Raw genomic sequence first — 13221 nt, 5'->3', positions numbered from 1 at the left:
TAAATCAGCCTTCATTTACATTCAGGAGGACGTCAGTTCAAACCCGCGTCCTGCCATCTTGATTTAGCAAAGTTTTGAACACGGCTGCTTGGTTCAGTGACCGTTTATAAATTAAAATTGAAACAAATCAACCCTCGGTCACAATTTTTTAGTCTTATTAACCAGGTTTCAACACTTCTAAGAGAGCCTTCATCAGAATTTATACATTCAAAGTGGTCTATAACATAATTACAAATTTATGGGAAAAAATTTTATAGTAAAAGTGCAAGTACTGACTAACAATACAAGCCAGAGACAGTACTTACATGTCACGAATAAAATAAATAACAGGCCAGAAGGGCTTTAGTCACAAAATATTTAAAAGGCTGCTCACACCTGTACAGCGACAGGTTGCAACCTGTGGCTTACAGGTACGAGCAGCCCTTTGAGGCTCGCCTTCACACATTCCTTTTAAATATATTGTGACTAAAGCCCTTCTGTCCTTTTATTTATTTTATTCGTGACATGCAAGTACTGTCTCTGTCTTGTATTGTAAGTCAGTACTTAAATTTTTTATACAAAAAATTTTTTTACCATAAATTTGAAATTGTTATGGACCACATTAAGTGTCTAAATTCTGATGAAGGCACTCTTAGAAGTGTTGAAACCTGGTTAATAAGACTAAAAAATTGTGACCGAGGGCCCATTTATTTCAATTATAATCCTGAATTAGGTGTTCCGTCATTTCCCTAAATCGCTTCAGGTAAATGCGGGATGGTTCCTATGACGGGGCACGGACGACTTCCTTCCCCATCCTTCCCTAATCCGATGGGACCGATGACTTCGCTGTTTGGTCCTCTCCCCCCAAATCAACCAAACAAACCTGTATTTGCTTACTATCATCCTACGACCATACGTTATTTTGAACTGTAGCATCGTCAGCGAACAATATGTGAGTACTGCTAACCCTATCTGATAAATCCATACACGTTACAAAAGTGGACGTACGTATGCATGTATGCATGTATACATGTATGTTCCACATCTCCGCCTAAACCACTGGACCGAGTTCAACCAAACTTGGAACACATATCACTTACTGGCTAGAACGAATCACTTATGGGTAAGGGCCATCTGCCTACCAAAGGAGTGGAGGTGGGGGTGAAAACATGGCGTAGCTCACGACGCGCAAATAGCCATATATTTATCAAGTATTTGAGAATAACAGTACGCAGTGACTTGTAACGAACTTTGCACATAATTTCAAACCTTTTCGAAACTTTTCCTTGCTGCCAATCCCCACAGAATGGAGAGAAAAAAAAAAGTTTACTACCCACCATGTTTTCGCCGTTCATGCAGTAATAAAAGACGCATGAAGCATGCCATTTTAATTTATTACTTCTTTGTTACTAAATGTATTCGCGACACATTTTACAGACATCATTTAAATATATCACTGAATTTACTAACAAATTGATATTGTACAACAAATAGTTTAGGAAATATGGTTCAAATCGCTCTGAGCACTATGGGACTTAACTTCTGAGGTCATCAATCCCCTAGAACTTAGAACTACTTTAACCTAGCCAACCGAAGGACATCACACACACCCATGCCCGAGGCACTATGCAAACCTGCGACCGTAGCGGTCGCACGGTTCCAGACTGTAGCGCCTAGAACCGCTCGGCCACCTCGGCCGGCTAGGAAATATGATATCATAAATATTGAGATACGTGATAAATTTCCGCATGATGCTTGGTTTTTTTTAATTTATGGCCTTTTTGCTACTAATTCTATTCGCAACACATATACAAAAATATATCACTGTACGGCACTTAGTTCAGGAGACGAAACGTCAAGTATTGAGATGCGTGAAAAGCTTCACGTTTTAATTTATTATTTCTTTACTAAAAGATCTATTCGCAACATTTTTGCAGAGGCACTGAATCTGCCTACGAAAATATATCACTATATGATACATAGTTCAGGAGATATGACTTCATAAACAGACGTGCGTGAGAAAGAGCCACATCATGCATGACCTTTTAATTGATTTCCCAAAAAAATATTCAGACAGTAAATACTTATACCACTGTAAAATTATATATTGTATGACACATACTTCATGGACATGACATCATAAACATTGAGCTGCATGGAAGCGAAACTACAGGGCGAATTGTGTTACAGACAGAGGTGACACACATGCTCTAAGCATGATATGATATGATAAATGTATGTGAAATATGTGTGAAACGTGCATACATGGGGTAGAAAGCTCCTCCTAAACCAACAGCCAGCGGTTTCTTATTGGGGTGGGGGTGAGAACTTGGAGAGAGAAGAGAGAAAGAGTAGATGGACAAACAGAGAGGGGGAAGGAGGATAAGTACCCCAATAAGGAGTGCAGGAGACAGGCACAGAGTGCAGAGAGGAGTTGATGAATACAGAGAGGGGAGATGAGGACATGTAGAGAGAGAGGGAAGAGGGATGGAATAGGGAGAGATGGACATAGGAGCAGTTGGACAAAGAGGAAAAGAGCAGCTGGACAGAGGAGGAGCAGGTGGACAGAGAGAAGGGCAGGAGGAGCTGGGCAGGGACAGGAGCAGGAGGAAATGGACTGAAATTGGGAGTTTGGAAAATGTGGAGAGAAATAGAGGAAAGAGGAACATAGAGAGAGGGGAGGAGAGGACGGACTTACAGGGAAGCAGAGAGATGAATGAGGAGTGGGACAAAGGGGGAAGGAGCAGTTGGACAGAGGAGGGAGGAGCAGATGGACAGAGAGAGGGCGGGAGGAATGGATGGACAAAAACAGGGGCAGGAGGAGCTGTGAAAAGAGAGGGTCAGAAGGAAGTGGGGGTGGAGGAGCTGGACAGAGAGAGAGGAAGGAAGAGATGTTTAGATTTTAGATGGGGAGGAGGAGATGGTCAGGGAGAAGGATCATACAGGCAAAAGAAGGGGCAGCAAGAGGTAGACACAGAGAAGTGCAGGATGAAATGGACAAGGAGTGAGGGATGGAGAAGGAAGAGAGAGGCAAGGAGGAGGTGGAGGAGGTAGACAGAGAGAGGGCAGGAGGAGATGGACAGAGAGAGAGAGAGAGGGCAGGAGGAGATGGTCAGAAGGGGAAGAACCAGGTGGCCAGAGGGGCAGCAGGAAATGGGCTGGGAGAAGGGTGGAGGAGATGGAGAGAGGAAGCACTAAGGCCAGAAAAAAGGAGAAGTAGGAGAGTGACTAATAAGAGACCGTAAGAAATACATACCTTGGAGATGTCAGGTACTCACTTTTTTATGTATGTTGCGGACATTAGTGGTCCAGGTACGCCTTCTTGGGGAGTGTACGATGTTGTTTTCGTTCGGTTTCTTGTCAACATATATATTTAACATAGTCAGTTCTATCAGCCACCAATTCTGTGAAATAATCTGTGAAGATACTGTAAGTAGGCTGTTTATTTTTCTCTATGTAAGTACGCTGTTTATGTTTTCTTATTGGCAACGTTACGTAGCGCTCAATATGAAAATCACTGGCTGTGCTGTGTGCAGTCTGTGGCTAGTTTGCATTGTTGTCTGCCATTGTAGTGTTGGGCAGCGGCAGCTGGATGTGAACAGCGCGTAGCGTTGCGCAGTTGGAGGTGAGCCGCCAGCAGTGGTGGATGTGGGGAGAGAGATGGCGGAGTTTTGTAATTTGTCATGAACTGCTATATTTATATATGATGATATCAAGGTAAATACATTGTTTGTTCTCTATTAATATCTTTCATTTGCTAACTATCCCTATCAGTAGTTAGTGCCTTCCATAGTTTGAATCTTTTATTTAGCTGGCAGTAGTGGCGCTCGCTGTATTGCAGTAGATTGAGCAGCGAAGATTTTTGTGAGGTAAGTGATTTGTGAAAGGTATAGTTTAATGTTAGTCAGGGCCATTCTTTTGTAGGGAATTTTGAAAGTCAGATTGCGTTGCGCTAACAATATATTGTGTGTCAGTTTAAGCACAGTCCTGTATAATTTTTAAAAGGGGACGTTTCATATGTCGACCCTTAGCCTAGGATACCTCACTGGAATCTTCTGATTTTTTTCTTGTAGTTTGTGTAATTAGTGTAGCTATTGTTTATTGCTAGCGCGTAATTATAGAGAGAATTTCCTTTGTAGTTGTAGTTTTTCATTGTTGTACAGTAAAACAGTTGTGGCATGCATGTAGATTTGCACCAAGTATTTCGCAGCTGCGCTGGCAATTAAGTAGACATTATTTCCATTGCTATGTTATTTTATTTTGCTCTTCAAATTGCGCTTTTCTGTGTTATCGTGTGAAATACTGTGACAATAATGGCGTGTGAAAAACGTAATACTAGGCTCCAAAGTAAACTGAGAAATGACAGTGAAGACGAAAGCAGTGTGTTAGCGCCGCAGAGTAATGAATTAACTAATGTTCAAAGTAGTAATTTGGTAATTGCGCATAGGGAAATGGAGCGGGCGGCAAACAATGGTGTAGACAGTGAAACAGGTAGTGAACAGGGAAGCGTTATCGATCGATTGGTCGGCAACAGCTCGCCTCAGGAATCGGGAATGACAGAACACAATATTGCAAATACTGCAGACTCAGGTTTTGGGTTCCCACCGTTTTCTCAAATGAGTCAAGACACATTTTCCACTTGTCAAAATGTGAATGTTGCCGGTGCAACTTCACTGCCGAAAAGCACTGAGGAACATGTTTCAGACACCAGTGCATTGTTATTACAATTAATGCAACAAATGAGACAAAAGCTTGAAAAGTTAGACACAATGGAACAACATCAGAGACAAACACAGCAACAGTTAGACACAATGGAACAAAATCAGAGACAAACACAGCAAAAGCTTCAAAAGTTAGACACAGTGGAACAAAATCTTAAAAATTTAGACTCATTGGAACAAACACTTGAACAAACACGTGAAGATTTAACTACTGAGTTACATAACATTGAATCGAAATGTCAAAAAGTCTGTAATGACGTAAAAACACAAATTTGTGAGCATTTTCAACCTATTTTTTCGCGGCATGAAAATGCATTACAGAATCACGAAACAGCCATAAAAGAACTGCAAATTATTGTTTATGAAAATCATGAGACCTTGCAAGCTAAATTTGACTCAGTTGCATCTACCGATTCGGTTACGCAACTTGCAAAAACTCAGGAAAACTTTAAGGACACAGTAGATACTCTGAAACTTGGTTCAGAAAAACACACTGAAGAAATAAGGACACTATCGGAGAAAGTAGCCGAACTTTCGGATCAGGTCACTAACTTATCTACAAAGGTAGATGATGATCTGAATGACACAAGACCCGTAGCCTTCACTGACACAGAAGAGTATGAACAAATAAGAAAATTCAAACAAAATCAGAATCAAATTAATACACAACACCAAAGAGAAATCCGGGAAGTACAAGATCAGCTGACACAGGTAATACAAGAATTACGTATTTCAGAGGACACTGGCGCTCCAACACGGGAAGAGGGACTTAGAAACACGGCAAAGCCGCAAAATAATAACACAGGGCATTTCGGAAGTTATGAAAGAAATTGGCAATGTGCACCGAATTTTGAGATGGAACGGCCGACACAACCTAACAATGACCGATATGCGACTCGCCGACATGATGATTTTGACTATAAGCTGTTCATTACTACACGTAAATTCAAAACATTTAAGAATTCTGGCAACAACATTCATCCACAAGCATGGCTCCATCAATTCTCTCATTGTTTTCCTCCCAACTGGTCGTTGGAACACAGATTAGAATTTATGTGTGGCTACTTAGAGAATGAACCAGCTGTAAGAATGCGATCGGTCATTCACGATTGCCACAGTGAAGGAGAATTTTACCATGCCTTCCTCTCAGCATATTGGTCTCAAGCCACACAAGACCGAGTAAAACATGGTATCATAATGATGAAACATTTCGAACAATCTGAATTCTCCAGTCTTGTGAAATATTTTGAAGACATGTTGCACAAGAATCAGTACCTGTCAAACCCATACAGCCCCTCAGAACTCATCCGCATTTGCTTAATCAAATTACCTGAACATTTACGGCATATTATTTTAGCAGGACGTTGCAAAGACGACATTGAAGCTTTTCAGGGACTGTTACAAGAATTAGAAATTGACACTGACAATCGCGGAACGCGAAACCAGGAAAACAATCACTACAGGTCACATACGTCACAATTCCGTGATGACAGAAACAATAACTGGACACGAAAAGGCTATTCTTACAACGCAAATCGTGACCAAAACGGACACCACCCATATGACAACCGCTGGCAGAGTAATAATAGTTACAGAGAAAGATCGCATTTCCGTAGTAATGACTATCACAGAGACAATCAGAGAAACAGACAATATGGGAACCAAAATAATTATTGTCAAGGGAGTCAGAATAACTTTAGACGCAACAGTCCAGCGCGCAGTTACGATTCAGGGAGAAATTCTCCACCACTTAACCGACAAGAAAGAAACTACAGGAACTACCGACATGACGACAGACGATATATTCGTAACGACAGACCTGAATTGCATCAGAACTGGCGGGATTCAAACAGGGCAGGGCCTTCTCGTCAGAGTGAATTTGTAGAAGTTAGGTCTCCTAATCCCAATAACGGCGCGCGCCAACAAAGAGACAGACAATGACTCGCACAGCAGGCAGCCGCGTGCGCCCGCTTGCTCCGAGAAAAATAACATAAGACGCTAGCCTGGAGAAAAATTTTAGCATTCTTTACCGATGTATACAACATGATAATTGCTTTGAAGTTGAAACTCTGCGTACTAGGAAGAGTAAAGGTTTACACCACATTTCACATGTAAAACCGTTTATTGAAAGATAATCTGCTTTTTAACTTAGTCTTTGTCATAAAATTTTTCGCTTCACATTACTAATATGCTTTGTCAGACTTAGAATCTGTTAACATACAACAATGTTTGAAGTTAAATATCCAATCAAGAACCAAGAGAACTTATTTAAACAGAAATTACGAATGCATTGTTATAATGAACGGACGACACAGTGTTGTTAGTTGTACATTCTTGCTTGTTAGTTGCACGATTACGTAACGACTATCAGGCTTACATACTTAGGACACATACTGGTACTGCTAATGAGATTTTAATGCAACTTTTGGTTTACTTGAAAATACATTCTGGGTTTAAAGTACTTTCTGTGAGATACCAGAGGACACAGTGGTTAGTTTATGTGACAGCTACACGATGTTATCACGACGCTACTAATGAGTGAAAATTTACAATGTTGCTTTTGCAGTGTTTCTGTTTTATATCTGCACAGTTTTCTGTTTTATTCTGGAAAGTAAAACAGGTTTTAGTAGTAACTTTTGTAGTATAGCTACAATGAGACTGCCTTTTCCGTAGCACAACAATACGTTACAGTACAGTACTTTCTTCATCACGGCAATAAGCGTAATAACTAAGACATTTATACGCAAAGCATTTCACTTTTGTGTATTATGAGGTAAGTACATTGACTTCTGCAGAACTTAGCTTTCGGAGGACAATAACTACGACACTTCCACACAGATTCTGTTGCGACAAGATGCACAGTTTAGCGCTACAGTACACGCATTTGAGTGATTAATTTTATACTTAAAACACTTATTTTTAAAGATTTTTTTTTAATTACAAAGAAAGTTTTCCGTGATACATTTCATTCCATTGCTGTAATTTGTAACACCTGGGAGTATAATTACATTTATCCTCAGGGGGGTACACGCTTACTTTGTGTACCATGTGTGTAGCTAATATGGTATTTGCTTATACAACTTTACACATCGGTACCATATTTCTCTAACACACAAATTACACAGCTATCTGATCATTTAACTGAGAGATAAACATTTTTTTTTTGCTACATCAGTGACAGATGTTTACGCAATTACACAGTTGGATAACTTCACACTTATGAAATTGTATTTTGTCTGTACTTTGTAAACTGTTCATATGTTTTTGGAACCATTGTGATACTATGAGAGCTTTGAATGATGTATTTGGTATGGATTCATGATTTTTAAAGTACGTTTGAGGCAGATGACACTTTTGACATGAGCAGAGAATTTTTTTAATTATTGGAGGAAGCTACGACGATTTTGAGATTTGACTGAGGTGTTATGATGTTATTTTTATGACGACGATGTGTATTATGCTGCTGAGGTATGTTTATGATTAATAGGCTGAGGTTATATGAGTTATTTGATTATGCTTCATATTTATAATGACGAAATATTGACGAGTGTCGATGGATACGTATATGTGTAATAAGGTAAGGAGTAATGAATAGTGGGTAGGGACTCTTTGACTTGTGAAACAGGATGTTGGAAACCAAGAATCGTACTTTAAGAGTTATGAAATGTGTGTAAATGTGTGAATGTATCACAATGCCGGCGAAAATTTTTTTGTACACTTATATTTATAGGATTTTGTTTCTACAGATTTGCAACGCTAATTCTTGACCTGTGAAATATTTTTATGTGAGACTGTCGCTGTAGTGGAAACTGCTGTCGTAAATATTTCCATAAGAAAGTTAAGTGACCACCTGCACGTAATGCGTCGCGGGCACCCACCTGGGCGACAGCCGCCCGAAGAAAAAAAAAAAAAGCCATTAGCCTTTCAGCGGCACAGGTAGAAAAAAAAAAAAACAAAAAGGCAGGCCTTTTTCCTCGCCATTGACATTCCTTTAGAGAAAATATTGCAAATGCGACACCCTCATTACATCCATTAACCTTGCTATTGACATTCCTTTGTAGAAAGCATCGCAAATATTACACGCTCATTACCTGAAAACATATGATTACTCGTACTTTGTGCTAATTACTGCAATGCTTATGAATTGATGGGAAATATTCTTACATCTGCAAACCTGATAATGACAAGTGTCTTTCTACGAGAGTTGAGAGCTACTGACTTACGAAATGCCACATAGCTATTGAATGATGTTTTTATGCTTTGGTTTGCGTAATTGCTTATTTCATTTGACATCTATTTTCCAGCTGTGTTGCAGCATTGGTTTCATAAAATAAAATTAAATGCATTTGCTAATGTGAACACTTTCTGTCAACAGATCTATTAAATAATAATTTTGTGATCCACATTCTTCAAAAAAGGAGCACTTGGAAAGGAAAGAACAATAAGAAGGGACTAGTAACAGTAACTGGACACATAATTTTCTTTTCAAGTACATGGTAATATTTCTTTTACAATAAGTTGTTGTGGTGCGCCACTTTAATTACTTAGACATTAAGATATGATCATACATTTCCCTTATCTGCATTGTTATCTTTAATGTACTATTTTTCCTGCTTGAGCTATGTCATGTTTAGATATAAGCTGCTGTTTGCCAGGCATAGTGCTACTGAACTTTAATTTGTGTTACTCTGCTAAGCCAGATTTATTTTTTTGTTTGCTGCGCATTGCCTCATATTAGTTGTAATGTTGAATTGCTTGGTAATTTAGATTTACTGTAGCTTGCTTTGCGATTTTCCATTTTTTTTCATTGCTGTTTATATTAATTGTTTTATGTGCTGCTGCATTGCCTCGTCCCTTAGTTTAGCATCTGAGCTCAGTAGATTTAAGTTAGCTTAAGAGGGGGTAGACTATATAAGAAACTGACTATGGAGAATAGGTAAAGAATGCATTGCGAAATTATATGAAAACGATTTGGGCCCAAATGAGTATTGTACAATCAGAAATAATTATTTTGAAAGAAATATGAACAGAATACAGAAAGCAGGCTTAGATAGGACTTTTTGGGAATAATGATGAACAAAGGGAGATCTCCATGCAAACGCAAAATACTGCAGTAAAACAAACCCTGTCCTTTCCCTTTTGTGTTATCCCACTATATGTTTGTGTACCCATGTGTATTTGTTTTCTTCCTGTCTCTGTGTACTGTTTCAGATAACATTTTTCTCTTCTAATACTAAGTTACATTCACTATGATGAGGAATACTGTTATCCTCAAATACAATTGGCATTAATAATGTGTTATTTACTTTGTAAAGATGTTTAGACATTATTTATTCTGTTTTGTGTTAATGATCATGTGTGAAGTTGATGTTTCGAAAGTTATTCTGATCTTTTATGTATGTACTCAAGTCATAATTCCTGTAACACTGATGTATATGTCTATTTCTATTCTTTTGTAATGCCTGTTTTACTACAAATGTTATCTGTATTGTTATGTTCTTTAATGATGTATTTTGTACCTTTGTTATTGTATTTTTATGTTACCAAATTGTAACTGTTACCAGTTCTTCAAATTAAGTAACATTTCACTGCACACGTTTCTGTTGGTCATAGTACATGGACAATATGTGAGATGTAGGGACTGATAGTGTTTGCACGTGTGTTAATGATTCAGCAAGGGACTGGATAACAGCATTGCTGGTTCTAAGGACAATTCCAAAAAACTTTGTGAGTGCACAAGTGGTGGTTTATGGACTTGCTATATTCTCCGCAAGACTCTTCGATGGTGAATGTGCACCTGCACAATCGCAACAGATGGCTGCTGGCCATCTCTACAAGGACTAAAGTGGGTCTGCATCTTTGATGGCCCACCAATACCATTATTTCTACTAGGACTACAGTGGGTCTACACCTTTGCTGACGCACCAGTACCATTATTTCTGCAAGGACTGCAGTGGGTCTGCACCTCTGGTGGCCCACCAATACCATACTCTCTACCAGGACTACAGTGGGTCTGCTCTGTGATGACCTAACTCCCAATATTCTTCAAAACGTCGACTGACTCTGCTGTGGGTTTACTCTGTTGTGGCCCATTACCTGTCTGCATGTCGAGTCAGCACTGTCTTTCCGTTGGAAGGACAACACTACTTCTTCAAGACTGCATGGAAATCCACTACTTCTGTGTGCATTTTCTTTTACTGCTCAGACTTTGAGAAAAACTCTGCATTTTTACTGTGATAAACAATCTGGACTGTCTTTATGGACTGTGAGAAAATTTTAGCTTTTGACCAACATTGTATCAATAAGTGTGTGCATTTGATTTCTTTGTTATTGTAATTATGAAAATTTTTTTTCAAATCAGTATTGGCCACTGCCCAATCCAATTTGTAAAAATTTTTTGTGGGGAGCATGGGGGCTATGTAAGTAGGCTGTTTATGTTTTCTCTATGTAAGTAGGCTGTTTATGTTTTCTTATTGGCAACGTTACGTAGCGCTCAATATGAAAATCACTGGCTGTGCTGTGTGCAGTCTGTGGCTAGTTTGCATTGTTGTCTGCCATTGTAATGCTGGGCAGCGGCAGCTGGATGTGAACAGCGCGTAGCGTTGCGCAGTTGGAGGTGAGCCGCCAGCAGTGGTGGATGTGGGGAGAGAGATGGCGGAGTTTTGTAATTTGTCATGAACTGCTATATTTATATATGATGATATCAAGATAAATACATTGTTTGTTCTCTATTAATATCTTTCATTTGCTAACTATCCCTATCAGTAGTTAGTGCCTTCCATAGTTTGAATCTTTTATTTAGCTGGCAGTAGTGGCGCTCGCTGTATTGCAGTAGCTTGAGCAGCGAAGATTTTTGTGAGGTAAGTGATTTGTGAAAGGTATAGTTTAATGTTAGTCAGGGCCATTCTTTTGTAGGGAATTTTGAAAGTCAGATTGCGTTGCGCTAACAAAATATTGTGTGTCAGTTTAAGCACAGTCATGTATAAATTGTTCAAAGGGGACGTTTCAATACTAAGAGATAGTATATCTAGGTTATCAATCGACATTGTAGTAGAGAGTCGAATGTCTTCTGGAAAATTTGGGAGATGAATTCGGTTTATTAGCATGTATTATTTACAACATATGTGAAGAAACAAACAAGAAAGACTGGGAGGAAATTATTGTCGGCTATGTAGAGGCCAGGGGTATTAAACCTCTGCAATGAGTGGTTGAACTAGGCTCTCAGTGATCAGGGCCCCAGTAGTTCACTACTTGGGTGGAGCAGTGAGTGTGTGCCTGGTAGTCGTTTGACATTTTGTCATGAAAACAGAATTGTTGAAATATTTATTTATTGCTCAGCAAACAACAACATTAGTTATGATGCTCGAAGGAGCCGAGGCCCCTAAAGCGTTAGCTGTACACATTTGGCTAGAAAGCGCTCTCTTCAGCGAGAAGCTTATTGTCTCTGGCGGCCTGCAGCATCATTCCAGTGATGAGGTGATGACGGCTGTAACAAAACAAAGAACTGACTACAGGCAACACACATTTGACACGCAAGTGACTCCAGGCACATTGCTCGTGGCATGGCGCGCAGAATGACGCTGTGGAGCCAATGTGGAGGGTCCAGCCTACTCAAGCAGAGGTGGAAAGCAAGGAGTTTGCCTGCACAGATGATGGCAGCTAAGTGGCTGCACGACCCCAGGGTCGAACTCTGGACCACCATAAGAGGAGGCTGGCAGCTCACAGGTGGCCCACTGGTTCGAGGCCCCAAGACAAGAGCATCAGACTTAGTGTGAACAGCAGGGCCAGAGTCAGCAGAAGTAGGGTCCAGGGCTGGTGGCTATTTGATCCATGCAGACTTGTAACCTGGCATAAGTCTCTCCTCAGAATTGGTGGCTGTCAGGCTGCGTACTTCTGGCTAGAAATGGTCACATGCTTGGACCATACTTGTTTTGACAAGGCATCGATTCCCATCATGTAAGCCCCAACACAGTCATGACTCAGATGTGAATCAATCAAGTCGCGCACGCCACAGTCCGTCCACTTGTGTGGCAACTGTTCTACCTGATGGGACAGTACTTGTCGTATCATCAGGTCATTCCTGATATAGGTACTGGCCGGCTCCAATCTGACCAGCTTCCATGATAACCTTGCATCACTCGTTGTAGAATCTTTATTTTATTCAGATATGCCAAGTAGTTCAGTTGTGGTGCAACATGCCCCCCATCTTCATAGCATCTGGCCCATCAGATAAGCTGATGGTAACTCTGTACAGTCTCGATTCGTATCTTACAAGTTGACAATTGTGTATGGTGCGTTCAGTTTCTCACCTACACTAAATGAGCTTAAACCACATGGTTCATTGGCCGTTTCTTAGTCGAAACTTTCTATGATTATTCTGTTGATGTTTCCTTGCCTCTTCATCACTTAAAACCTAGTACAAAAACATTACCAAATTCTCTCTTCCTGACAGACTGCTCAGAAATTATTTCACAGCAAATAGTCTTGTTCAGTTGCTTCTCATGCATGACATTTCTCTTTG

Source organism: Schistocerca americana, chromosome 7 (genome assembly GCF_021461395.2).
Source record: "Schistocerca americana isolate TAMUIC-IGC-003095 chromosome 7, iqSchAmer2.1, whole genome shotgun sequence".
NCBI lineage: Eukaryota > Metazoa > Arthropoda > Insecta > Orthoptera > Acrididae > Schistocerca > Schistocerca americana.
Note: the sequence above shows the minus strand (reverse complement) of the source record.